The sequence below is a fragment of the Schistocerca cancellata genome, unplaced genomic scaffold (genome assembly GCF_023864275.1).
Source record: "Schistocerca cancellata isolate TAMUIC-IGC-003103 unplaced genomic scaffold, iqSchCanc2.1 HiC_scaffold_668, whole genome shotgun sequence".
In the NCBI taxonomy this organism is placed as follows: domain Eukaryota; kingdom Metazoa; phylum Arthropoda; class Insecta; order Orthoptera; family Acrididae; genus Schistocerca; species Schistocerca cancellata.
In genome coordinates, this window is record NW_026046679.1 from 1 (window position 1) to 25,937 (window position 25,937).

The 25,937-nt window shown below is 52.7% G+C and overlaps 19 non-coding genes across 19 annotated transcripts; all 19 read left to right on the plus strand.

Moving 5' to 3' along the window:
* The first annotated feature begins 48 nt into the window (after positions 1–48).
* On the plus strand, positions 49–167 carry LOC126138704 (5S ribosomal RNA). The gene has a single exon (XR_007528262.1). It is a non-coding gene; the product is annotated as a 5S ribosomal RNA (ribosomal RNA).
* Positions 168–1,377: 1,210 nt separating this feature from the next.
* On the plus strand, positions 1,378–1,496 carry LOC126138716 (5S ribosomal RNA). The gene has a single exon (XR_007528273.1). It is a non-coding gene; the product is annotated as a 5S ribosomal RNA (ribosomal RNA).
* A 1,331-nt stretch (positions 1,497–2,827) lies between these two features.
* On the plus strand, positions 2,828–2,946 carry LOC126138721 (5S ribosomal RNA). The gene has a single exon (XR_007528278.1). It is a non-coding gene; the product is annotated as a 5S ribosomal RNA (ribosomal RNA).
* A 1,331-nt stretch (positions 2,947–4,277) lies between these two features.
* Positions 4,278–4,396, plus strand: LOC126138722 (5S ribosomal RNA). The gene has a single exon (XR_007528279.1). It is a non-coding gene; the product is annotated as a 5S ribosomal RNA (ribosomal RNA).
* A 1,208-nt stretch (positions 4,397–5,604) lies between these two features.
* Positions 5,605–5,723, plus strand: LOC126138723 (5S ribosomal RNA). The gene has a single exon (XR_007528280.1). It is a non-coding gene; the product is annotated as a 5S ribosomal RNA (ribosomal RNA).
* A 1,331-nt stretch (positions 5,724–7,054) lies between these two features.
* LOC126138705 (5S ribosomal RNA) lies at positions 7,055–7,173 on the plus strand. The gene has a single exon (XR_007528263.1). It is a non-coding gene; the product is annotated as a 5S ribosomal RNA (ribosomal RNA).
* A 1,205-nt stretch (positions 7,174–8,378) lies between these two features.
* LOC126138706 (5S ribosomal RNA) lies at positions 8,379–8,497 on the plus strand. Its single transcript, XR_007528264.1, has one exon. It is a non-coding gene; the product is annotated as a 5S ribosomal RNA (ribosomal RNA).
* A 1,331-nt stretch (positions 8,498–9,828) lies between these two features.
* On the plus strand, positions 9,829–9,947 carry LOC126138707 (5S ribosomal RNA). Its single transcript, XR_007528265.1, has one exon. It is a non-coding gene; the product is annotated as a 5S ribosomal RNA (ribosomal RNA).
* A 1,208-nt stretch (positions 9,948–11,155) lies between these two features.
* Positions 11,156–11,274, plus strand: LOC126138708 (5S ribosomal RNA). Its single transcript, XR_007528266.1, has one exon. It is a non-coding gene; the product is annotated as a 5S ribosomal RNA (ribosomal RNA).
* Positions 11,275–12,479: 1,205 nt separating this feature from the next.
* Positions 12,480–12,598, plus strand: LOC126138709 (5S ribosomal RNA). Its single transcript, XR_007528267.1, has one exon. It is a non-coding gene; the product is annotated as a 5S ribosomal RNA (ribosomal RNA).
* A 1,331-nt stretch (positions 12,599–13,929) lies between these two features.
* On the plus strand, positions 13,930–14,048 carry LOC126138710 (5S ribosomal RNA). The gene has a single exon (XR_007528268.1). It is a non-coding gene; the product is annotated as a 5S ribosomal RNA (ribosomal RNA).
* Positions 14,049–15,256: 1,208 nt separating this feature from the next.
* LOC126138711 (5S ribosomal RNA) lies at positions 15,257–15,375 on the plus strand. The gene has a single exon (XR_007528269.1). It is a non-coding gene; the product is annotated as a 5S ribosomal RNA (ribosomal RNA).
* A 1,210-nt stretch (positions 15,376–16,585) lies between these two features.
* Positions 16,586–16,704, plus strand: LOC126138712 (5S ribosomal RNA). Its single transcript, XR_007528270.1, has one exon. It is a non-coding gene; the product is annotated as a 5S ribosomal RNA (ribosomal RNA).
* Positions 16,705–17,912: 1,208 nt separating this feature from the next.
* Positions 17,913–18,031, plus strand: LOC126138714 (5S ribosomal RNA). The gene has a single exon (XR_007528271.1). It is a non-coding gene; the product is annotated as a 5S ribosomal RNA (ribosomal RNA).
* A 1,205-nt stretch (positions 18,032–19,236) lies between these two features.
* Positions 19,237–19,355, plus strand: LOC126138715 (5S ribosomal RNA). Its single transcript, XR_007528272.1, has one exon. It is a non-coding gene; the product is annotated as a 5S ribosomal RNA (ribosomal RNA).
* A 1,204-nt stretch (positions 19,356–20,559) lies between these two features.
* LOC126138717 (5S ribosomal RNA) lies at positions 20,560–20,678 on the plus strand. The gene has a single exon (XR_007528274.1). It is a non-coding gene; the product is annotated as a 5S ribosomal RNA (ribosomal RNA).
* A 1,204-nt stretch (positions 20,679–21,882) lies between these two features.
* LOC126138718 (5S ribosomal RNA) lies at positions 21,883–22,001 on the plus strand. The gene has a single exon (XR_007528275.1). It is a non-coding gene; the product is annotated as a 5S ribosomal RNA (ribosomal RNA).
* A 1,205-nt stretch (positions 22,002–23,206) lies between these two features.
* LOC126138719 (5S ribosomal RNA) lies at positions 23,207–23,325 on the plus strand. Its single transcript, XR_007528276.1, has one exon. It is a non-coding gene; the product is annotated as a 5S ribosomal RNA (ribosomal RNA).
* Positions 23,326–24,530: 1,205 nt separating this feature from the next.
* LOC126138720 (5S ribosomal RNA) lies at positions 24,531–24,649 on the plus strand. Its single transcript, XR_007528277.1, has one exon. It is a non-coding gene; the product is annotated as a 5S ribosomal RNA (ribosomal RNA).
* The last annotated feature ends 1,288 nt before the right edge of the window (positions 24,650–25,937 follow it).

Genomic DNA, 25,937 nt, shown 5'->3' on the forward strand with positions numbered 1-25,937 from the left:
GGAGAAGAGGCGAATGCTTCTTCTGTGGTGCGGCTACAGTATAAGGACGCCAACGGCCATACCATGTTGAATACACCGGTTCTCGTCCGATCACCGAAGTTAAGCAACATCGGGCCCGGTTAGTACTTGGATGGGTGACCGCCTGGGAACACCGGGTGCTGTTGGCTCTATCTCATTTTTTCCTTCTTACGTCGCTGCACCTGCCAGGCCTCTTTTTCATGCTAACTATCAGGTGTGACAAAGATGCTTCCACAAGCATTTTAAACTACTGTATCAAACGTAAGATACGAATTACAGTAATGAACTCAGTTTGCGCAAGAATGCGCGAAAGAAGAGAGTGCTGGAACGCCTTGAAAATAACAACACACTACGAATCGACAGATGAGTTCTGAAATAAGTCAGGGCCTACTGTTTTGTAGCAGTGCTGAATTCCACAAAGTAAATAAACAAAAAAAAAAAAAAAAAACAAAAAAAACAAAAAATCTTCCGTTCTCGTCCGATCACCGAAGTGAAGCAACAACGTTAGTACTCGGAAGGGTGAGCGCCTGGGAACTCTGGCTGTCTTCATTTTTCGCTTTTTAGTCGCTACTCCTGCCAGCCCTCTTTCCATAGCAATTTTCTGTTGTGACAAAGAGACTTCCTTAAGCATTTGAAACGGCCGTAAGGTACGAAACTGCAGTAATTAACTCAGTTTGAAGGAGAATGTGGCAACCAAGTTTGCCAGGAAGTCTTTGAAAACGACAAAACGGTACGAATCGGGCGGTATGCTCCGAAATACGGTAGCGCCTATCGTTCTGCAGCGGCGTACAGCTCCAAATTCGATTTGTAATCATAAATTTATTCTTTTGTCGTCTCGCCGCCTCCCGCAGACGTTTCTCGCGCTTGTGCTGTCATATGGACCGCGACCCGAGCGGCAGCGAGCGGCAGCCGAGCAAAGTCGGGACAAGTCGGGACGGAAGGGGGGGACAGGCGCGAATGGACCGCGCAAATTACGCAAATATCTCGAAGCGCGGCGTGTGTCAGCCAGGTGAGAAAGCCTCCGTCGGTCCAGCAGGACACTGCCACACCCCGCGCAGTCCCCCCGCCCCCCGGCCGCGCGCAAGCCCCGCGCCGGATAACAGGAACAAGGCGCGTCGCCAGCGAGTGTCGGAGGCCACACGCACCAAACGAATGACAGGCGGTGCACCGAGCAGCCGCGTTGTGCGCCTCACCCACGTCCGGCAGTCGCCTCTGAGGCGCCGAGGCGAGCGCGCACTCCGCGCCACCTTCGAGGTGGAAGGACGCGCTTTGCGTCAAATGTGCCACGGAAAGCAGCGATTGCGTGTGTTGGGAGAAGAGGCGAATGCTTCTTCTGTGGTGCGGCTACAGTATAAGGACGCCAACGGCCATACCATGTTGAATACACCGGTTCTCGTCCGATCACCGAAGTTAAGCAACATCGGGCCCGGTTAGTACTTGGATGGGTGACCGCCTGGGAACACCGGGTGCTGTTGGCTCTATCTCATTTTTTCATTTTTACGTCGCTACACCTGCCAGGCCTCTTTTTCATACTAACTATCAGGTGTGACAAAGATGCTTCCACAAGCATTTTCAACTACTGTATCAAACGTAAGATACGAAATTACGGTAATGAACTCGGTTTGAGTAAGAATGCGCGAAGGAAGACTGCTAGGAACTCGTTGAAAATGACAAAACACTACCAATCGACAGATGTGTTCTTGAAATGCGTCAGAGCCTACTGTTACGTAGCAGTGCTAAATTCCGAAAACTAACTAAATATATATAAAAAAAAAAAATCAACCGTTCTCGAGCCATCACCCAAGTTAAACAACAACGTTAGTAATCGGATCGGTGACTGCCTGGGACCTCTGGCTGTCTTCATATTTTGCTTTCTTGTCGCCACCCCCGCCAGCCCTCTCTTCATGCTACCTTTCCGATGCGACGAAGATGTTTCCACAATGACTTAAATCTGTTGTAATAAGCAACAGATACGATATTAGGGAACTCAGTTTGAAGAAGCGTGTGCCAAGGAAGATTTCCAAAGTGTCTCTGGAAATAACAAAACAGTATGAAGCGGCAGAAATGTTGCGAAATACGTCAGGGCTTATTGTTTTGTAGCAGTGTACATGCGCAAATTTGTAAACAAAAATTTATCTTTCGTCGCAACAAGAGATGGATGCTTTGTCGAACCGCCTGTGTCTTCTGTGCTTGATTTCGCACCTTTCCACGGCACGGCACAGCGCTGCTCTAGTAGCTCCGAACGGCCGCCCACGGCGTCTCGGACACGCCGGTCAGGCCCGCGCCCGTCTCGCAGATGTTTCTCGTGCTTGTGCTATCATATGGGCCGCGACCCGAGCGGCAGCGAGCGGCAGTCGAGCAAAGTCGGGACAAGTCGGGACGGGAGGGGGGACAGGCGCGAATGCAAATGCACCGCGCAAATTACGCATAAATCTGGAAGCGCGGCGTGTGTCAGGCAGGTGAGAAAGCTTCCGTCGGTCCAGCAGGACACGGCAACACCCCGCGCAGTCCCCCCGCCGCCCGGCCGCGCGCAAGCCCTGCGCCGGATAACAGGAACAAGGTGCGTCGCCAGCGGGTGTCGGAGGCCGCACGCACCAAACGAATGACAGGCGGTGCATCGAGCAGCTGTGTTGTGCGTCTCACCTACGTTCGGCAGTCGCCTATGAGACGCCGAGGCGAGCGCGCACTCCGCGCCACCTTCGAGGTGGAAAGACGCGCTTTGCGTCAAATGTGCCACGGAAAGCAGCGATTGCGTGTGTTGGGAGAAGAGGCGAATGCTTCTTCTGTGGTGCGGCTACAGTATAAGGACGCCAACGGCCATACCATGTTGAATACACCGGTTCTCGTCCGATCACCGAAGTTAAGCAACATCGGGCCCGGTTAGTACTTGGATGGGTGACCGCCTGGGAACACCGGGTGCTGTTGGCTCTATCTCATTTTTTCATTTTTACGTCGCTACACCTGCCAGGCCTCTTTTTCATACTAACTATCAGGTGTGACAAAGATGCTTCCACAAGCATTTTCAACTACTGTATCAAACGTAAGATACGAAATTACGGTAATGAACTCGGTTTGAGTAAGAATGCGCGAAGGAAGACTGCTAGGAACTCGTTGAAAATGACAAAACACTACCAATCGACAGATGTGTTCTTGAAATGCGTCAGAGCCTACTGTTACGTAGCAGTGCTAAATTCCGAAAACTAACTAAATATATATAAAAAAAAAAAATCAACCGTTCTCGAGCCATCACCCAAGTTAAACAACAACGTTAGTAATCGGATCGGTGACTGCCTGGGACCTCTGGCTGTCTTCATATTTTGCTTTCTTGTCGCCACCCCCGCCAGCCCTCTCTTCATGCTACCTTTCCGATGCGACGAAGATGTTTCCACAATGACTTAAATCTGTTGTAATAAGCAACAGATACGATATTAGGGAACTCAGTTTGAAGAAGCGTGTGCCAAGGAAGATTTCCAAAGTGTCTCTGGAAATAACAAAACAGTATGAAGCGGCAGAAATGTTGCGAAATACGTCAGGGCTTATTGTTTTGTAGCAGTGTACATGCGCAAATTTGTAAACAAAAATTTATCTTTCGTCGCAACAAGAGATGGATGCTTTGTCGAACCGCCTGTGTCTTCTGTGCTTGATTTCGCACCTTTCCACGGCACGGCACAGCGCTGCTCTAGTAGCTCCGAACGGCCGCCCACGGCGTCTCGGACACGCCGGTCAGGCCCGCGCCCGTCTCGCAGATGTTTCTCGTGCTTGTGCTATCATATGGGCCGCGACCCGAGCGGCAGCGAGCGGCAGTCGAGCAAAGTCGGGACAAGTCGGGACGGGAGGGGGGACAGGCGCGAATGCAAATGCACCGCGCAAATTACGCATAAATCTGGAAGCGCGGCGTGTGTCAGGCAGGTGAGAAAGCTTCCGTCGGTCCAGCAGGACACGGCAACACCCCGCGCAGTCCCCCCGCCGCCCGGCCGCGCGCAAGCCCTGCGCCGGATAACAGGAACAAGGTGCGTCGCCAGCGGGTGTCGGAGGCCGCACGCACCAAACGAATGACAGGCGGTGCATCGAGCAGCTGTGTTGTGCGTCTCACCTACGTTCGGCAGTCGCCTATGAGACGCCGAGGCGAGCGCGCACTCCGCGCCACCTTCGAGGTGGAAAGACGCGCTTTGCGTCAAATGTGCCACGGAAAGCAGCGATTGCGTGTGTTGGGAGAAGAGGCGAATGCTTCTTCTGTGGTGCGGCTACAGTATAAGGACGCCAACGGCCATACCATGTTGAATACACCGGTTCTCGTCCGATCACCGAAGTTAAGCAACATCGGGCCCGGTTAGTACTTGGATGGGTGACCGCCTGGGAACACCGGGTGCTGTTGGCTCTATCTCATTTTTTCCTTCTTACGTCGCTGCACCTGCCAGGCCTCTTTTTCATGCTAACTATCAGGTGTGACAAAGATGCTTCCACAAGCATTTTAAACTACTGTATCAAACGTAAGATACGAAATTACAGTAATGAACTCAGTTTGCGCAAGAATGCGCGAAAGAAGAGAGTGCTGGAACGCCTTGAAAATAACAACACACTACGAATCGACAGATGAGTTCTGAAATAAGTCAGGGCCTACTGTTTTGTAGCAGTGCTGAATTCCACAAAGTAAATAAACAAAAAAAAAAAAAAACAAAAAAAACAAAAAATCTTCCGTTCTCGTCCGATCACCGAAGTGAAGCAACAACGTTAGTACTCGGAAGGGTGAGCGCCTGGGAACTCTGGCTGTCTTCATTTTTCGCTTTTTAGTCGCTACTCCTGCCAGCCCTCTTTCCATAGCAATTTTCTGTTGTGACAAAGAGACTTCCTTAAGCATTTGAAACGGCCGTAAGGTACGAAACTGCAGTAATTAACTCAGTTTGAAGGAGAATGTGGCAACCAAGTTTGCCAGGAAGTCTTTGAAAACGACAAAACGGTACGAATCGGGCGGTATGCTCCGAAATACGGTAGCGCCTATCGTTCTGCAGCGGCGTACAGCTCCAAATTCGATTTGTAATCATAAATTTATTCTTTTGTCGTCTCGCCGCCTCCCGCAGACGTTTCTCGCGCTTGTGCTGTCATATGGACCGCGACCCGAGCGGCAGCGAGCGGCAGCCGAGCAAAGTCGGGACAAGTCGGGACGGAAGGGGGGGACAGGCGCGAATGGACCGCGCAAATTACGCAAATATCTCGAAGCGCGGCGTGTGTCAGCCAGGTGAGAAAGCCTCCGTCGGTCCAGCAGGACACTGCCACACCCCGCGCAGTCCCCCCGCCCCCCGGCCGCGCGCAAGCCCCGCGCCGGATAACAGGAACAAGGCGCGTCGCCAGCGAGTGTCGGAGGCCACACGCACCAAACGAATGACAGGCGGTGCACCGAGCAGCCGCGTTGTGCGCCTCACCCACGTCCGGCAGTCGCCTCTGAGGCGCCGAGGCGAGCGCGCACTCCGCGCCACCTTCGAGGTGGAAGGACGCGCTTTGCGTCAAATGTGCCACGGAAAGCAGCGATTGCGTGTGTTGGGAGAAGAGGCGAATGCTTCTTCTGTGGTGCGGCTACAGTATAAGGACGCCAACGGCCATACCATGTTGAATACACCGGTTCTCGTCCGATCACCGAAGTTAAGCAACATCGGGCCCGGTTAGTACTTGGATGGGTGACCGCCTGGGAACACCGGGTGCTGTTGGCTCTATCTCATTTTTTCATTTTTACGTCGCTACACCTGCCAGGCCTCTTTTTCATACTAACTATCAGGTGTGACAAAGATGCTTCCACAAGCATTTTCAACTACTGTATCAAACGTAAGATACGAAATTACGGTAATGAACTCGGTTTGAGTAAGAATGCGCGAAGGAAGACTGCTAGGAACTCGTTGAAAATGACAAAACACTACCAATCGACAGATGTGTTCTTGAAATGCGTCAGAGCCTACTGTTACGTAGCAGTGCTAAATTCCGAAAACTAACTAAATATATATAAAAAAAAAAAATCAACCGTTCTCGAGCCATCACCCAAGTTAAACAACAACGTTAGTAATCGGATCGGTGACTGCCTGGGACCTCTGGCTGTCTTCATATTTTGCTTTCTTGTCGCCACCCCCGCCAGCCCTCTCTTCATGCTACCTTTCCGATGCGACGAAGATGTTTCCACAATGACTTAAATCTGTTGTAATAAGCAACAGATACGATATTAGGGAACTCAGTTTGAAGAAGCGTGTGCCAAGGAAGATTTCCAAAGTGTCTCTGGAAATAACAAAACAGTATGAAGCGGCAGAAATGTTGCGAAATACGTCAGGGCTTATTGTTTTGTAGCAGTGTACATGCGCAAATTTGTAAACAAAAATTTATCTTTCGTCGCAACAAGAGATGGATGCTTTGTCGAACCGCCTGTGTCTTCTGTGCTTGATTTCGCACCTTTCCACGGCACGGCACAGCGCTGCTCTAGTAGCTCCGAACGGCCGCCCACGGCGTCTCGGACACGCCGGTCAGGCCCGCGCCCGTCTCGCAGATGTTTCTCGTGCTTGTGCTATCATATGGGCCGCGACCCGAGCGGCAGCGAGCGGCAGTCGAGCAAAGTCGGGACAAGTCGGGACGGGAGGGGGGACAGGCGCGAATGCAAATGCACCGCGCAAATTACGCATAAATCTGGAAGCGCGGCGTGTGTCAGGCAGGTGAGAAAGCTTCCGTCGGTCCAGCAGGACACGGCAACACCCCGCGCAGTCCCCCCGCCGCCCGGCCGCGCGCAAGCCCTGCGCCGGATAACAGGAACAAGGTGCGTCGCCAGCGGGTGTCGGAGGCCGCACGCACCAAACGAATGACAGGCGGTGCATCGAGCAGCTGTGTTGTGCGTCTCACCTACGTTCGGCAGTCGCCTATGAGACGCCGAGGCGAGCGCGCACTCCGCGCCACCTTCGAGGTGGAAAGACGCGCTTTGCGTCAAATGTGCCACGGAAAGCAGCGATTGCGTGTGTTGGGAGAAGAGGCGAATGCTTCTTCTGTGGTGCGGCTACAGTATAAGGACGCCAACGGCCATACCATGTTGAATACACCGGTTCTCGTCCGATCACCGAAGTTAAGCAACATCGGGCCCGGTTAGTACTTGGATGGGTGACCGCCTGGGAACACCGGGTGCTGTTGGCTCTATCTCATTTTTTCCTTCTTACGTCGCTGCACCTGCCAGGCCTCTTTTTCATGCTAACTATCAGGTGTGACAAAGATGCTTCCACAAGCATTTTAAACTACTGTATCAAACGTAAGATACGAAATTACAGTAATGAACTCAGTTTGCGCAAGAATGCGCGAAAGAAGAGAGTGCTGGAACGCCTTGAAAATAACAACACACTACGAATCGACAGATGAGTTCTGAAATAAGTCAGGGCCTACTGTTTTGTAGCAGTGCTGAATTCCACAAAGTAAATAAACAAAAAAAAAAAAAAAACAAAACAAAAAATCTTCCGTTCTCGTCCGATCACCGAAGTGAAGCAACAACGTTAGTACTCGGAAGGGTGAGCGCCTGGGAACTCTGGCTGTCTTCATTTTTCGCTTTTTAGTCGCTACTCCTGCCAGCCCTCTTTCCATAGCAATTTTCTGTTGTGACAAAGAGACTTCCTTAAGCATTTGAAACGGCCGTAAGGTACGAAACTGCAGTAATTAACTCAGTTTGAAGGAGAATGTGGCAACCAAGTTTGCCAGGAAGTCTTTGAAAACGACAAAACGGTACGAATCGGGCGGTATGCTCCGAAATACGGTAGCGCCTATCGTTCTGCAGCGGCGTACAGCTCCAAATTCGATTTGTAATCATAAATTTATTCTTTTGTCGTCTCGCCGCCTCCCGCAGACGTTTCTCGCGCTTGTGCTGTCATATGGACCGCGACCCGAGCGGCAGCGAGCGGCAGCCGAGCAAAGTCGGGACAAGTCGGGACGGAAGGGGGGGACAGGCGCGAATGGACCGCGCAAATTACGCAAATATCTCGAAGCGCGGCGTGTGTCAGCCAGGTGAGAAAGCCTCCGTCGGTCCAGCAGGACACTGCCACACCCCGCGCAGTCCCCCCGCCCCCCGGCCGCGCGCAAGCCCCGCGCCGGATAACAGGAACAAGGCGCGTCGCCAGCGAGTGTCGGAGGCCACACGCACCAAACGAATGACAGGCGGTGCACCGAGCAGCCGCGTTGTGCGCCTCACCCACGTCCGGCAGTCGCCTCTGAGGCGCCGAGGCGAGCGCGCACTCCGCGCCACCTTCGAGGTGGAAGGACGCGCTTTGCGTCAAATGTGCCACGGAAAGCAGCGATTGCGTGTGTTGGGAGAAGAGGCGAATGCTTCTTCTGTGGTGCGGCTACAGTATAAGGACGCCAACGGCCATACCATGTTGAATACACCGGTTCTCGTCCGATCACCGAAGTTAAGCAACATCGGGCCCGGTTAGTACTTGGATGGGTGACCGCCTGGGAACACCGGGTGCTGTTGGCTCTATCTCATTTTTTCATTTTTACGTCGCTACACCTGCCAGGCCTCTTTTTCATACTAACTATCAGGTGTGACAAAGATGCTTCCACAAGCATTTTCAACTACTGTATCAAACGTAAGATACGAAATTACGGTAATGAACTCGGTTTGAGTAAGAATGCGCGAAGGAAGACTGCTAGGAACTCGTTGAAAATGACAAAACACTACCAATCGACAGATGTGTTCTTGAAATGCGTCAGAGCCTACTGTTACGTAGCAGTGCTAAATTCCGAAAACTAACTAAATATATATAAAAAAAAAAAATCAACCGTTCTCGAGCCATCACCCAAGTTAAACAACAACGTTAGTAATCGGATCGGTGACTGCCTGGGACCTCTGGCTGTCTTCATATTTTGCTTTCTTGTCGCCACCCCCGCCAGCCCTCTCTTCATGCTACCTTTCCGATGCGACGAAGATGTTTCCACAATGACTTAAATCTGTTGTAATAAGCAACAGATACGATATTAGGGAACTCAGTTTGAAGAAGCGTGTGCCAAGGAAGATTTCCAAAGTGTCTCTGGAAATAACAAAACAGTATGAAGCGGCAGAAATGTTGCGAAATACGTCAGGGCTTATTGTTTTGTAGCAGTGTACATGCGCAAATTTGTAAACAAAAATTTATCTTTCGTCGCAACAAGAGATGGATGCTTTGTCGAACCGCCTGTGTCTTCTGTGCTTGATTTCGCACCTTTCCACGGCACGGCACAGCGCTGCTCTAGTAGCTCCGAACGGCCGCCCACGGCGTCTCGGACACGCCGGTCAGGCCCGCGCCCGTCTCGCAGATGTTTCTCGTGCTTGTGCTATCATATGGGCCGCGACCCGAGCGGCAGCGAGCGGCAGTCGAGCAAAGTCGGGACAAGTCGGGACGGGAGGGGGGACAGGCGCGAATGCAAATGCACCGCGCAAATTACGCATAAATCTGGAAGCGCGGCGTGTGTCAGGCAGGTGAGAAAGCTTCCGTCGGTCCAGCAGGACACGGCAACACCCCGCGCAGTCCCCCCGCCGCCCGGCCGCGCGCAAGCCCTGCGCCGGATAACAGGAACAAGGTGCGTCGCCAGCGGGTGTCGGAGGCCGCACGCACCAAACGAATGACAGGCGGTGCATCGAGCAGCTGTGTTGTGCGTCTCACCTACGTTCGGCAGTCGCCTATGAGACGCCGAGGCGAGCGCGCACTCCGCGCCACCTTCGAGGTGGAAAGACGCGCTTTGCGTCAAATGTGCCACGGAAAGCAGCGATTGCGTGTGTTGGGAGAAGAGGCGAATGCTTCTTCTGTGGTGCGGCTACAGTATAAGGACGCCAACGGCCATACCATGTTGAATACACCGGTTCTCGTCCGATCACCGAAGTTAAGCAACATCGGGCCCGGTTAGTACTTGGATGGGTGACCGCCTGGGAACACCGGGTGCTGTTGGCTCTATCTCATTTTTTCCTTCTTACGTCGCTGCACCTGCCAGGCCTCTTTTTCATGCTAACTATCAGGTGTGACAAAGATGCTTCCACAAGCATTTTAAACTACTGTATCAAACGTAAGATACGAAATTACAGTAATGAACTCAGTTTGCGCAAGAATGCGCGAAAGAAGAGAGTGCTGGAACGCCTTGAAAATAACAACACACTACGAATCGACAGATGAGTTCTGAAATAAGTCAGGGCCTACTGTTTTGTAGCAGTGCTGAATTCCACAAAGTAAATAAACAAAAAAAAAAAAAAACAAAAAAAACAAAAAATCTTCCGTTCTCGTCCGATCACCGAAGTGAAGCAACAACGTTAGTACTCGGAAGGGTGAGCGCCTGGGAACTCTGGCTGTCTTCATTTTTCGCTTTTTAGTCGCTACTCCTGCCAGCCCTCTTTCCATAGCAATTTTCTGTTGTGACAAAGAGACTTCCTTAAGCATTTGAAACGGCCGTAAGGTACGAAACTGCAGTAATTAACTCAGTTTGAAGGAGAATGTGGCAACCAAGTTTGCCAGGAAGTCTTTGAAAACGACAAAACGGTACGAATCGGGCGGTATGCTCCGAAATACGGTAGCGCCTATCGTTCTGCAGCGGCGTACAGCTCCAAATTCGATTTGTAATCATAAATTTATTCTTTTGTCGTCTCGCCGCCTCCCGCAGACGTTTCTCGCGCTTGTGCTGTCATATGGACCGCGACCCGAGCGGCAGCGAGCGGCAGCCGAGCAAAGTCGGGACAAGTCGGGACGGAAGGGGGGGACAGGCGCGAATGGACCGCGCAAATTACGCAAATATCTCGAAGCGCGGCGTGTGTCAGCCAGGTGAGAAAGCCTCCGTCGGTCCAGCAGGACACTGCCACACCCCGCGCAGTCCCCCCGCCCCCCGGCCGCGCGCAAGCCCCGCGCCGGATAACAGGAACAAGGCGCGTCGCCAGCGAGTGTCGGAGGCCACACGCACCAAACGAATGACAGGCGGTGCACCGAGCAGCCGCGTTGTGCGCCTCACCCACGTCCGGCAGTCGCCTCTGAGGCGCCGAGGCGAGCGCGCACTCCGCGCCACCTTCGAGGTGGAAGGACGCGCTTTGCGTCAAATGTGCCACGGAAAGCGGCGATTGCGTGTGTTGCGAGCAGAGGCGAATGCTTCTTGTGTGGTGCGGCTACAGTATAAGGACGCCAACGGCCATACCATGTTGAATACACCGGTTCTCGTCCGATCACCGAAGTTAAGCAACATCGGGCCCGGTTAGTACTTGGATGGGTGACCGCCTGGGAACACCGGGTGCTGTTGGCTCTATCTCATTTTTTCCTTCTTACGTCGCTGCACCTGCCAGGCCTCTTTTTCATGCTAACTATCAGGTGTGACAAAGATGCTTCCACAAGCATTTTAAACTACTGTATCAAACGTAAGATACGAAATTACAGTAATGAACTCAGTTTGCGCAAGAATGCGCGAAAGAAGAGAGTGCTGGAACGCCTTGAAAATAACAACACACTACGAATCGACAGATGAGTTCTGAAATAAGTCAGGGCCTACTGTTTTGTAGCAGTGCTGAATTCCACAAAGTAAATAAACAAAAAAAAAAAAAAAACAAAACAAAAAATCTTCCGTTCTCGTCCGATCACCGAAGTGAAGCAACAACGTTAGTACTCGGAAGGGTGAGCGCCTGGGAACTCTGGCTGTCTTCATTTTTCGCTTTTTAGTCGCTACTCCTGCCAGCCCTCTTTCCATAGCAATTTTCTGTTGTGACAAAGAGACTTCCTTAAGCATTTGAAACGGCCGTAAGGTACGAAACTGCAGTAATTAACTCAGTTTGAAGGAGAATGTGGCAACCAAGTTTGCCAGGAAGTCTTTGAAAACGACAAAACGGTACGAATCGGGCGGTATGCTCCGAAATACGGTAGCGCCTATCGTTCTGCAGCGGCGTACAGCTCCAAATTCGATTTGTAATCATAAATTTATTCTTTTGTCGTCTCGCCGCCTCCCGCAGACGTTTCTCGCGCTTGTGCTGTCATATGGACCGCGACCCGAGCGGCAGCGAGCGGCAGCCGAGCAAAGTCGGGACAAGTCGGGACGGAAGGGGGGGACAGGCGCGAATGGACCGCGCAAATTACGCAAATATCTCGAAGCGCGGCGTGTGTCAGCCAGGTGAGAAAGCCTCCGTCGGTCCAGCAGGACACTGCCACACCCCGCGCAGTCCCCCCGCCCCCCGGCCGCGCGCAAGCCCCGCGCCGGATAACAGGAACAAGGCGCGTCGCCAGCGAGTGTCGGAGGCCACACGCACCAAACGAATGACAGGCGGTGCACCGAGCAGCCGCGTTGTGCGCCTCACCCACGTCCGGCAGTCGCCTCTGAGGCGCCGAGGCGAGCGCGCACTCCGCGCCACCTTCGAGGTGGAAGGACGCGCTTTGCGTCAAATGTGCCACGGAAAGCAGCGATTGCGTGTGTTGGGAGAAGAGGCGAATGCTTCTTCTGTGGTGCGGCTACAGTATAAGGACGCCAACGGCCATACCATGTTGAATACACCGGTTCTCGTCCGATCACCGAAGTTAAGCAACATCGGGCCCGGTTAGTACTTGGATGGGTGACCGCCTGGGAACACCGGGTGCTGTTGGCTCTATCTCATTTTTTCATTTTTACGTCGCTACACCTGCCAGGCCTCTTTTTCATACTAACTATCAGGTGTGACAAAGATGCTTCCACAAGCATTTTCAACTACTGTATCAAACGTAAGATACGAAATTACGGTAATGAACTCGGTTTGAGTAAGAATGCGCGAAGGAAGACTGCTAGGAACTCGTTGAAAATGACAAAACACTACCAATCGACAGATGTGTTCTTGAAATGCGTCAGAGCCTACTGTTACGTAGCAGTGCTAAATTCCGAAAACTAACTAAATATATATAAAAAAAAAAAATCAACCGTTCTCGAGCCATCACCCAAGTTAAACAACAACGTTAGTAATCGGATCGGTGACTGCCTGGGACCTCTGGCTGTCTTCATATTTTGCTTTCTTGTCGCCACCCCCGCCAGCCCTCTCTTCATGCTACCTTTCCGATGCGACGAAGATGTTTCCACAATGACTTAAATCTGTTGTAATAAGCAACAGATACGATATTAGGGAACTCAGTTTGAAGAAGCGTGTGCCAAGGAAGATTTCCAAAGTGTCTCTGGAAATAACAAAACAGTATGAAGCGGCAGAAATGTTGCGAAATACGTCAGGGCTTATTGTTTTGTAGCAGTGTACATGCGCAAATTTGTAAACAAAAATTTATCTTTCGTCGCAACAAGAGATGGATGCTTTGTCGAACCGCCTGTGTCTTCTGTGCTTGATTTCGCACCTTTCCACGGCACGGCACAGCGCTGCTCTAGTAGCTCCGAACGGCCGCCCACGGCGTCTCGGACACGCCGGTCAGGCCCGCGCCCGTCTCGCAGATGTTTCTCGTGCTTGTGCTATCATATGGGCCGCGACCCGAGCGGCAGCGAGCGGCAGTCGAGCAAAGTCGGGACAAGTCGGGACGGGAGGGGGGACAGGCGCGAATGCAAATGCACCGCGCAAATTACGCATAAATCTGGAAGCGCGGCGTGTGTCAGGCAGGTGAGAAAGCTTCCGTCGGTCCAGCAGGACACGGCAACACCCCGCGCAGTCCCCCCGCCGCCCGGCCGCGCGCAAGCCCTGCGCCGGATAACAGGAACAAGGTGCGTCGCCAGCGGGTGTCGGAGGCCGCACGCACCAAACGAATGACAGGCGGTGCATCGAGCAGCTGTGTTGTGCGTCTCACCTACGTTCGGCAGTCGCCTATGAGACGCCGAGGCGAGCGCGCACTCCGCGCCACCTTCGAGGTGGAAAGACGCGCTTTGCGTCAAATGTGCCACGGAAAGCAGCGATTGCGTGTGTTGGGAGAAGAGGCGAATGCTTCTTCTGTGGTGCGGCTACAGTATAAGGACGCCAACGGCCATACCATGTTGAATACACCGGTTCTCGTCCGATCACCGAAGTTAAGCAACATCGGGCCCGGTTAGTACTTGGATGGGTGACCGCCTGGGAACACCGGGTGCTGTTGGCTCTATCTCATTTTTTCCTTCTTACGTCGCTGCACCTGCCAGGCCTCTTTTTCATGCTAACTATCAGGTGTGACAAAGATGCTTCCACAAGCATTTTAAACTACTGTATCAAACGTAAGATACGAAATTACAGTAATGAACTCAGTTTGCGCAAGAATGCGCGAAAGAAGAGAGTGCTGGAACGCCTTGAAAATAACAACACACTACGAATCGACAGATGAGTTCTGAAATAAGTCAGGGCCTACTGTTTTGTAGCAGTGCTGAATTCCACAAAGTAAATAAACAAAAAAAAAAAAAAACAAAAAAAACAAAAAATCTTCCGTTCTCGTCCGATCACCGAAGTGAAGCAACAACGTTAGTACTCGGAAGGGTGAGCGCCTGGGAACTCTGGCTGTCTTCATTTTTCGCTTTTTAGTCGCTACTCCTGCCAGCCCTCTTTCCATAGCAATTTTCTGTTGTGACAAAGAGACTTCCTTAAGCATTTGAAACGGCCGTAAGGTACGAAACTGCAGTAATTAACTCAGTTTGAAGGAGAATGTGGCAACCAAGTTTGCCAGGAAGTCTTTGAAAACGACAAAACGGTACGAATCGGGCGGTATGCTCCGAAATACGGTAGCGCCTATCGTTCTGCAGCGGCGTACAGCTCCAAATTCGATTTGTAATCATAAATTTATTCTTTTGTCGTCTCGCCGCCTCCCGCAGACGTTTCTCGCGCTTGTGCTGTCATATGGACCGCGACCCGAGCGGCAGCGAGCGGCAGCCGAGCAAAGTCGGGACAAGTCGGGACGGAAGGGGGGGACAGGCGCGAATGGACCGCGCAAATTACGCAAATATCTCGAAGCGCGGCGTGTGTCAGCCAGGTGAGAAAGCCTCCGTCGGTCCAGCAGGACACTGCCACACCCCGCGCAGTCCCCCCGCCCCCCGGCCGCGCGCAAGCCCCGCGCCGGATAACAGGAACAAGGCGCGTCGCCAGCGAGTGTCGGAGGCCACACGCACCAAACGAATGACAGGCGGTGCACCGAGCAGCCGCGTTGTGCGCCTCACCCACGTCCGGCAGTCGCCTCTGAGGCGCCGAGGCGAGCGCGCACTCCGCGCCACCTTCGAGGTGGAAGGACGCGCTTTGCGTCAAATGTGCCACGGAAAGCGGCGATTGCGTGTGTTGCGAGCAGAGGCGAATGCTTCTTGTGTGGTGCGGCTACAGTATAAGGACGCCAACGGCCATACCATGTTGAATACACCGGTTCTCGTCCGATCACCGAAGTTAAGCAACATCGGGCCCGGTTAGTACTTGGATGGGTGACCGCCTGGGAACACCGGGTGCTGTTGGCTCTATCTCATTTTTTCCTTCTTACGTCGCTGCACCTGCCAGGCCTCTTTTTCATGCTAACTATCAGGTGTGACAAAGATGCTTCCACAAGCATTTTAAACTACTGTATCAAACGTAAGATACGAAATTACAGTAATGAACTCAGTTTGCGCAAGAATGCGCGAAAGAAGAGAGTGCTGGAACGCCTTGAAAATAACAACACACTACGAATCGACAGATGAGTTCTGAAATAAGTCAGGGCCTACTGTTTTGTAGCAGTGCTGAATTCCACAAAGTAAATAAACAAAAAAAAAAAAAAAACAAAACAAAAAATCTTCCGTTCTCGTCCGATCACCGAAGTGAAGCAACAACGTTAGTACTCGGAAGGGTGAGCGCCTGGGAACTCTGGCTGTCTTCATTTTTCGCTTTTTAGTCGCTACTCCTGCCAGCCCTCTTTCCATAGCAATTTTCTGTTGTGACAAAGAGACTTCCTTAAGCATTTGAAACGGCCGTAAGGTACGAAACTGCAGTAATTAACTCAGTTTGAAGGAGAATGTGGCAACCAAGTTTGCCAGGAAGTCTTTGAAAACGACAAAACGGTACGAATCGGGCGGTATGCTCCGAAATACGGTAGCGCCTATCGTTCTGCAGCGGCGTACAGCTCCAAATTCGATTTGTAATCATAAATTTATTCTTTTGTCGTCTCGCCGCCTCCCGCAGACGTTTCTCGCGCTTGTGCTGTCATATGGACCGCGACCCGAGCGGCAGCGAGCGGCAGCCGAGCAAAGTCGGGACAAGTCGGGACGGGAGGGGGGACAGGCGCGAATGCAAATGCACCGCGCAAATTACGCATAAATCTGGAAGCGCGGCGTGTGTCAGGCAGGTGAGAAAGCTTCCGTCGGTCCAGCAGGACACGGCAACACCCCGCGCAGTCCCCCCGCCGCCCGGCCGCGCGCAAGCCCTGCGCCGGATAACAGGAACAAGGTGCGTCGCCAGCGGGTGTCGGAGGCCGCACGCACCAAACGAATGACAGGCGGTGCATCGAGCAGCTGTGTTGTGCGTCTCACCTACGTTCGGCAGTCGCCTATGAGACGCCGAGGCGAGCGCGCACTCCGCGCCACCTTCGAGGTGGAAAGACGCGCTTTGCGTCAAATGTGCCACGGAAAGCAGCGATTGCGTGTGTTGGGAGAAGAGGCGAATGCTTCTTCTGTGGTGCGGCTACAGTATAAGGACGCCAACGGCCATACCATGTTGAATACACCGGTTCTCGTCCGATCACCGAAGTTAAGCAACATCGGGCCCGGTTAGTACTTGGATGGGTGACCGCCTGGGAACACCGGGTGCTGTTGGCTCTATCTCATTTTTTCCTTCTTACGTCGCTGCACCTGCCAGGCCTCTTTTTCATGCTAACTATCAGGTGTGACAAAGATGCTTCCACAAGCATTTTAAACTACTGTATCAAACGTAAGATACGAAATTACAGTAATGAACTCAGTTTGCGCAAGAATGCGCGAAAGAAGAGAGTGCTGGAACGCCTTGAAAATAACAACACACTACGAATCGACAGATGAGTTCTGAAATAAGTCAGGGCCTACTGTTTTGTAGCAGTGCTGAATTCCACAAAGTAAATAAACAAAAAAAAAAAAAAACAAAAAAAACAAAAAATCTTCCGTTCTCGTCCGATCACCGAAGTGAAGCAACAACGTTAGTACTCGGAAGGGTGAGCGCCTGGGAACTCTGGCTGTCTTCATTTTTCGCTTTTTAGTCGCTACTCCTGCCAGCCCTCTTTCCATAGCAATTTTCTGTTGTGACAAAGAGACTTCCTTAAGCATTTGAAACGGCCGTAAGGTACGAAACTGCAGTAATTAACTCAGTTTGAAGGAGAATGTGGCAACCAAGTTTGCCAGGAAGTCTTTGAAAACGACAAAACGGTACGAATCGGGCGGTATGCTCCGAAATACGGTAGCGCCTATCGTTCTGCAGCGGCGTACAGCTCCAAATTCGATTTGTAATCATAAATTTATTCTTTTGTCGTCTCGCCGCCTCCCGCAGACGTTTCTCGCGCTTGTGCTGTCATATGGACCGCGACCCGAGCGGCAGCGAGCGGCAGCCGAGCAAAGTCGGGACAAGTCGGGACGGAAGGGGGGGACAGGCGCGAATGGACCGCGCAAATTACGCAAATATCTCGAAGCGCGGCGTGTGTCAGCCAGGTGAGAAAGCCTCCGTCGGTCCAGCAGGACACTGCCACACCCCGCGCAGTCCCCCCGCCCCCCGGCCGCGCGCAAGCCCCGCGCCGGATAACAGGAACAAGGCGCGTCGCCAGCGAGTGTCGGAGGCCACACGCACCAAACGAATGACAGGCGGTGCACCGAGCAGCCGCGTTGTGCGCCTCACCCACGTCCGGCAGTCGCCTCTGAGGCGCCGAGGCGAGCGCGCACTCCGCGCCACCTTCGAGGTGGAAGGACGCGCTTTGCGTCAAATGTGCCACGGAAAGCGGCGATTGCGTGTGTTGCGAGCAGAGGCGAATGCTTCTTGTGTGGTGCGGCTACAGTATAAGGACGCCAACGGCCATACCATGTTGAATACACCGGTTCTCGTCCGATCACCGAAGTTAAGCAACATCGGGCCCGGTTAGTACTTGGATGGGTGACCGCCTGGGAACACCGGGTGCTGTTGGCTCTATCTCATTTTTTCCTTCTTACGTCGCTGCACCTGCCAGGCCTCTTTTTCATGCTAACTATCAGGTGTGACAAAGATGCTTCCACAAGCATTTTAAACTACTGTATCAAACGTAAGATACGAAATTACAGTAATGAACTCAGTTTGCGCAAGAATGCGCGAAAGAAGAGAGTGCTGGAACGCCTTGAAAATAACAACACACTACGAATCGACAGATGAGTTCTGAAATAAGTCAGGGCCTACTGTTTTGTAGCAGTGCTGAATTCCACAAAGTAAATAAACAAAAAAAAAAAAAAAACAAAACAAAAAATCTTCCGTTCTCGTCCGATCACCGAAGTGAAGCAACAACGTTAGTACTCGGAAGGGTGAGCGCCTGGGAACTCTGGCTGTCTTCATTTTTCGCTTTTTAGTCGCTACTCCTGCCAGCCCTCTTTCCATAGCAATTTTCTGTTGTGACAAAGAGACTTCCTTAAGCATTTGAAACGGCCGTAAGGTACGAAACTGCAGTAATTAACTCAGTTTGAAGGAGAATGTGGCAACCAAGTTTGCCAGGAAGTCTTTGAAAACGACAAAACGGTACGAATCGGGCGGTATGCTCCGAAATACGGTAGCGCCTATCGTTCTGCAGCGGCGTACAGCTCCAAATTCGATTTGTAATCATAAATTTATTCTTTTGTCGTCTCGCCGCCTCCCGCAGACGTTTCTCGCGCTTGTGCTGTCATATGGACCGCGACCCGAGCGGCAGCGAGCGGCAGCCGAGCAAAGTCGGGACAAGTCGGGACGGAAGGGGGGGACAGGCGCGAATGGACCGCGCAAATTACGCAAATATCTCGAAGCGCGGCGTGTGTCAGCCAGGTGAGAAAGCCTCCGTCGGTCCAGCAGGACACTGCCACACCCCGCGCAGTCCCCCCGCCCCCCGGCCGCGCGCAAGCCCCGCGCCGGATAACAGGAACAAGGCGCGTCGCCAGCGAGTGTCGGAGGCCACACGCACCAAACGAATGACAGGCGGTGCACCGAGCAGCCGCGTTGTGCGCCTCACCCACGTCCGGCAGTCGCCTCTGAGGCGCCGAGGCGAGCGCGCACTCCGCGCCACCTTCGAGGTGGAAGGACGCGCTTTGCGTCAAATGTGCCACGGAAAGCGGCGATTGCGAATGTTGCGAGCAGAGGCGAATGCTTCTTGTGTGGTGCGGCTACAGTATAAGGACGCCAACGGCCATACCATGTTGAATACACCGGTTCTCGTCCGATCACCGAAGTTAAGCAACATCGGGCCCGGTTAGTACTTGGATGGGTGACCGCCTGGGAACACCGGGTGCTGTTGGCTCTATCTCATTTTTTCCTTCTTACGTCGCTGCACCTGCCAGGCCTCTTTTTCATGCTAACTATCAGGTGTGACAAAGATGCTTCCACAAGCATTTTAAACTACTGTATCAAACGTAAGATACGAAATTACAGTAATGAACTCAGTTTGCGCAAGAATGCGCGAAAGAAGAGAGTGCTGGAACGCCTTGAAAATAACAACACACTACGAATCGACAGATGAGTTCTGAAATAAGTCAGGGCCTACTGTTTTGTAGCAGTGCTGAATTCCACAAAGTAAATAAACAAAAAAAAAAAAAAACAAAACAAAAAATCTTCCGTTCTCGTCCGATCACCGAAGTGAAGCAACAACGTTAGTACTCGGAAGGGTGAGCGCCTGGGAACTCTGGCTGTCTTCATTTTTCGCTTTTTAGTCGCTACTCCTGCCAGCCCTCTTTCCATAGCAATTTTCTGTTGTGACAAAGAGACTTCCTTAAGCATTTGAAACGGCCGTAAGGTACGAAACTGCAGTAATTAACTCAGTTTGAAGGAGAATGTGGCAACCAAGTTTGCCAGGAAGTCTTTGAAAACGACAAAACGGTACGAATCGGGCGGTATGCTCCGAAATACGGTAGCGCCTATCGTTCTGCAGCGGCGTACAGCTCCAAATTCGATTTGTAATCATAAATTTATTCTTTTGTCGTCTCGCCGCCTCCCGCAGACGTTTCTCGCGCTTGTGCTGTCATATGGACCGCGACCCGAGCGGCAGCGAGCGGCAGCCGAGCAAAGTCGGGACAAGTCGGGACGGAAGGGGGGGACAGGCGCGAATGGACCGCGCAAATTACGCAAATATCTCGAAGCGCGGCGTGTGTCAGCCAGGTGAGAAAGCCTCCGTCGGTCCAGCAGGACACTGCCACACCCCGCGCAGTCCCCCCGCCCCCCGGCCGCGCGCAAGCCCCGCGCCGGATAACAGGAACAAGGCGCGTCGCCAGCGAGTGTCGGAGGCCACACGCACCAAACGAATGACAGGCGGTGCACCGAGCAGCCGCGTTGTGCGCCTCACCCACGTCCGGCAGTCGCCTCTGAGGCGCCGAGGCGAGCGCGCACTCCGCGCCACCTTCGAGGTGGAAGGACGCGCTTTGCGTCAAATGTGCCACGGAAAGCGGCGATTGCGTGTGTTGCGAGCAGAGGCGAATGCTTCTTGTGTGGTGCGGCTACAGTATAAGGACGCCAACGGCCATACCATGTTGAATACACCGGTTCTCGTCCGATCACCGAAGTTAAGCAACATCGGGCCCGGTTAGTACTTGGATGGGTGACCGCCTGGGAACACCGGGTGCTGTTGGCTCTATCTCATTTTTTCCTTCTTACGTCGCTGCACCTGCCAGGCCTCTTTTTCATGCTAACTATCAGGTGTGACAAAGATGCTTCCACAAGCATTTTAAACTACTGTATCAAACGTAAGATACGAAATTACAGTAATGAACTCAGTTTGCGCAAGAATGCGCGAAAGAAGAGAGTGCTGGAACGCCTTGAAAATAACAACACACTACGAATCGACAGATGAGTTCTGAAATAAGTCAGGGCCTACTGTTTTGTAGCAGTGCTGAATTCCACAAAGTAAATAAACAAAAAAAAAAAAAAACAAAACAAAAAATCTTCCGTTCTCGTCCGATCACCGAAGTGAAGCAACAACGTTAGTACTCGGAAGGGTGAGCGCCTGGGAACTCTGGCTGTCTTCATTTTTCGCTTTTTAGTCGCTACTCCTGCCAGCCCTCTTTCCATAGCAATTTTCTGTTGTGACAAAGAGACTTCCTTAAGCATTTGAAACGGCCGTAAGGTACGAAACTGCAGTAATTAACTCAGTTTGAAGGAGAATGTGGCAACCAAGTTTGCCAGGAAGTCTTTGAAAACGACAAAACGGTACGAATCGGGCGGTATGCTCCGAAATACGGTAGCGCCTATCGTTCTGCAGCGGCGTACAGCTCCAAATTCGATTTGTAATCATAAATTTATTCTTTTGTCGTCTCGCCGCCTCCCGCAGACGTTTCTCGCGCTTGTGCTGTCATATGGACCGCGACCCGAGCGGCAGCGAGCGGCAGCCGAGCAAAGTCGGGACAAGTCGGGACGGAAGGGGGGGACAGGCGCGAATGGACCGCGCAAATTACGCAAATATCTCGAAGCGCGGCGTGTGTCAGCCAGGTGAGAAAGCCTCCGTCGGTCCAGCAGGACACTGCCACACCCCGCGCAGTCCCCCCGCCCCCCGGCCGCGCGCAAGCCCCGCGCCGGATAACAGGAACAAGGCGCGTCGCCAGCGAGTGTCGGAGGCCACACGCACCAAACGAATGACAGGCGGTGCACCGAGCAGCCGCGTTGTGCGCCTCACCCACGTCCGGCAGTCGCCTCTGAGGCGCCGAGGCGAGCGCGCACTCCGCGCCACCTTCGAGGTGGAAGGACGCGCTTTGCGTCAAATGTGCCACGGAAAGCGGCGATTGCGTGTGTTGCGAGCAGAGGCGAATGCTTCTTGTGTGGTGCGGCTACAGTATAAGGACGCCAACGGCCATACCATGTTGAATACACCGGTTCTCGTCCGATCACCGAAGTTAAGCAACATCGGGCCCGGTTAGTACTTGGATGGGTGACCGCCTGGGAACACCGGGTGCTGTTGGCTCTATCTCATTTTTTCCTTCTTACGTCGCTGCACCTGCCAGGCCTCTTTTTCATGCTAACTATCAGGTGTGACAAAGATGCTTCCACAAGCATTTTAAACTACTGTATCAAACGTAAGATACGAAATTACAGTAATGAACTCAGTTTGCGCAAGAATGCGCGAAAGAAGAGAGTGCTGGAACGCCTTGAAAATAACAACACACTACGAATCGACAGATGAGTTCTGAAATAAGTCAGGGCCTACTGTTTTGTAGCAGTGCTGAATTCCACAAAGTAAATAAACAAAAAAAAAAAAAAAACAAAACAAAAAATCTTCCGTTCTCGTCCGATCACCGAAGTGAAGCAACAACGTTAGTACTCGGAAGGGTGAGCGCCTGGGAACTCTGGCTGTCTTCATTTTTCGCTTTTTAGTCGCTACTCCTGCCAGCCCTCTTTCCATAGCAATTTTCTGTTGTGACAAAGAGACTTCCTTAAGCATTTGAAACGGCCGTAAGGTACGAAACTGCAGTAATTAACTCAGTTTGAAGGAGAATGTGGCAACCAAGTTTGCCAGGAAGTCTTTGAAAACGACAAAACGGTACGAATCGGGCGGTATGCTCCGAAATACGGTAGCGCCTATCGTTCTGCAGCGGCGTACAGCTCCAAATTCGATTTGTAATCATAAATTTATTCTTTTGTCGTCTCGCCGCCTCCCGCAGACGTTTCTCGCGCTTGTGCTGTCATATGGACCGCGACCCGAGCGGCAGCGAGCGGCAGCCGAGCAAAGTCGGGACAAGTCGGGACGGAAGGGGGGGACAGGCGCGAATGGACCGCGCAAATTACGCAAATATCTCGAAGCGCGGCGTGTGTCAGCCAGGTGAGAAAGCCTCCGTCGGTCCAGCAGGACACTGCCACACCCCGCGCAGTCCCCCCGCCCCCCGGCCGCGCGCAAGCCCCGCGCCGGATAACAGGAACAAGGCGCGTCGCCAGCGAGTGTCGGAGGCCACACGCACCAAACGAATGACAGGCGGTGCACCGAGCAGCCGCGTTGTGCGCCTCACCCACGTCCGGCAGTCGCCTCTGAGGCGCCGAGGCGAGCGCGCACTCCGCGCCACCTTCGAGGTGGAAGGACGCGCTTTGCGTCAAATGTGCCACGGAAAGCGGCGATTGCGTGTGTTGCGAGCAGAGGCGAATGCTTCTTGTGTGGTGCGGCTACAGTATAAGGACGCCAACGGCCATACCATGTTGAATACACCGGTTCTCGTCCGATCACCGAAGTTAAGCAACATCGGGCCCGGTTAGTACTTGGATGGGTGACCGCCTGGGAACACCGGGTGCTGTTGGCTCTATCTCATTTTTTCCTTCTTACGTCGCTGCACCTGCCAGGCCTCTTTTTCATGCTAACTATCAGGTGTGACAAAGATGCTTCCACAAGCATTTTAAACTACTGTATCAAACGTAAGATACGAAATTACAGTAATGAACTCAGTTTGCGCAAGAATGCGCGAAAGAAGAGAGTGCTGGAACGCCTTGAAAATAACAACACACTACGAATCGACAGATGAGTTCTGAAATAAGTCAGGGCCTACTGTTTTGTAGCAGTGCTGAATTCCACAAAGTAAATAAACAAAAAAAAAAAAAAAACAAAACAAAAAATCTTCCGTTCTCGTCCGATCACCGAAGTGAAGCAACAACGTTAGTACTCGGAAGGGTGAGCGCCTGGGAACTCTGGCTGTCTTCATTTTTCGCTTTTTAGTCGCTACTCCTGCCAGCCCTCTTTCCATAGCAATTTTCTGTTGTGACAAAGAGACTTCCTTAAGCATTTGAAACGGCCGTAAGGTACGAAACTGCAGTAATTAACTCAGTTTGAAGGAGAATGTGGCAACCAAGTTTGCCAGGAAGTCTTTGAAAACGACAAAACGGTACGAATCGGGCGGTATGCTCCGAAATACGGTAGCGCCTATCGTTCTGCAGCGGCGTACAGCTCCAAATTCGATTTGTAATCATAAATTTATTCTTTTGTCGTCTCGCCGCCTCCCGCAGACGTTTCTCGCGCTTGTGCTGTCATATGGACCGCGACCCGAGCGGCAGCGAGCGGCAGCCGAGCAAAGTCGGGACAAGTCGGGACGGAAGGGGGGGACAGGCGCGAATGGACCGCGCAAATTACGCAAATATCTCGAAGCGCGGCGTGTGTCAGCCAGGTGAGAAAGCCTCCGTCGGTCCAGCAGGACACTGCCACACCCCGCGCAGTCCCCCCGCCCCCCGGCCGCGCGCAAGCCCCGCGCCGGATAACAGGAACAAGGCGCGTCGCCAGCGAGTGTCGGAGGCCACACGCACCAAACGAATGACAGGCGGTGCACCGAGCAGCCGCGTTGTGCGCCTCACCCACGTCCGGCAGTCGCCTCTGAGGCGCCGAGGCGAGCGCGCACTCCGCGCCACCTTCGAGGTGGAAGGACGCGCTTTGCGTCAAATGTGCCACGGAAAGCGGCGATTGCGTGTGTTGCGAGCAGAGGCGAATGCTTCTTGTGTGGTGCGGCTACAGTATAAGGACGCCAACGGCCATACCATGTTGAATACACCGGTTCTCGTCCGATCACCGAAGTTAAGCAACATCGGGCCCGGTTAGTACTTGGATGGGTGACCGCCTGGGAACACCGGGTGCTGTTGGCTCTATCTCATTTTTTCCTTCTTACGTCGCTGCACCTGCCAGGCCTCTTTTTCATGCTAACTATCAGGTGTGACAAAGATGCTTCCACAAGCATTTTAAACTACTGTATCAAACGTAAGATACGAAATTACAGTAATGAACTCAGTTTGCGCAAGAATGCGCGAAAGAAGAGAGTGCTGGAACGCCTTGAAAATAACAACACACTACGAATCGACAGATGAGTTCTGAAATAAGTCAGGGCCTACTGTTTTGTAGCAGTGCTGAATTCCACAAAGTAAATAAACAAAAAAAAAAAAAAAACAAAACAAAAAATCTTCCGTTCTCGTCCGATCACCGAAGTGAAGCAACAACGTTAGTACTCGGAAGGGTGAGCGCCTGGGAACTCTGGCTGTCTTCATTTTTCGCTTTTTAGTCGCTACTCCTGCCAGCCCTCTTTCCATAGCAATTTTCTGTTGTGACAAAGAGACTTCCTTAAGCATTTGAAACGGCCGTAAGGTACGAAACTGCAGTAATTAACTCAGTTTGAAGGAGAATGTGGCAACCAAGTTTGCCAGGAAGTCTTTGAAAACGACAAAACGGTACGAATCGGGCGGTATGCTCCGAAATACGGTAGCGCCTATCGTTCTGCAGCGGCGTACAGCTCCAAATTCGATTTGTAATCATAAATTTATTCTTTTGTCGTCTCGCCGCCTCCCGCAGACGTTTCTCGCGCTTGTGCTGTCATATGGACCGCGACCCGAGCGGCAGCGAGCGGCAGCCGAGCAAAGTCGGGACAAGTCGGGACGGAAGGGGGGGACAGGCGCGAATGGACCGCGCAAATTACGCAAATATCTCGAAGCGCGGCGTGTGTCAGCCAGGTGAGAAAGCCTCCGTCGGTCCAGCAGGACACTGCCACACCCCGCGCAGTCCCCCCGCCCCCCGGCCGCGCGCAAGCCCCGCGCCGGATAACAGGAACAAGGCGCGTCGCCAGCGAGTGTCGGAGGCCACACGCACCAAACGAATGACAGGCGGTGCACCGAGCAGCCGCGTTGTGCGCCTCACCCACGTCCGGCAGTCGCCTCTGAGGCGCCGAGGCGAGCGCGCACTCCGCGCCACCTTCGAGGTGGAAGGACGCGCTTTGCGTCAAATGTGCCACGGAAAGCGGCGATTGCGTGTGTTGCGAGCAGAGGCGAATGCTTCTTGTGTGGTGCGGCTACAGTATAAGGACGCCAACGGCCATACCATGTTGAATACACCGGTTCTCGTCCGATCACCGAAGTTAAGCAACATCGGGCCCGGTTAGTACTTGGA